Raw genomic sequence first — 210 nt, 5'->3', positions numbered from 1 at the left:
GGTGGTCTCAGAGCAAGAGGACACGGAGCACGTTCTGGACGTCCTCACCGGCCGAGGGAGACACGCAGATGAGACAGGTGGGCATCCCTGCTCCTGTCAGGCTGAGCTCCCCCAGGACTCCAGGCTCCTGGAGGGAATGGGGATGTGGCTTTGATAAAAAAGGAGCTGATTCTCCAGATTAGGAAAAAAATGTTTGTACGGCACCTGGAA

Source organism: Pteropus vampyrus, unplaced genomic scaffold (genome assembly GCF_000151845.1).
Source record: "Pteropus vampyrus isolate Shadow unplaced genomic scaffold, Pvam_2.0 Scaffold691, whole genome shotgun sequence".
NCBI lineage: Eukaryota > Metazoa > Chordata > Mammalia > Chiroptera > Pteropodidae > Pteropus > Pteropus vampyrus.
This window is presented reverse-complemented; position numbering follows the sequence as displayed.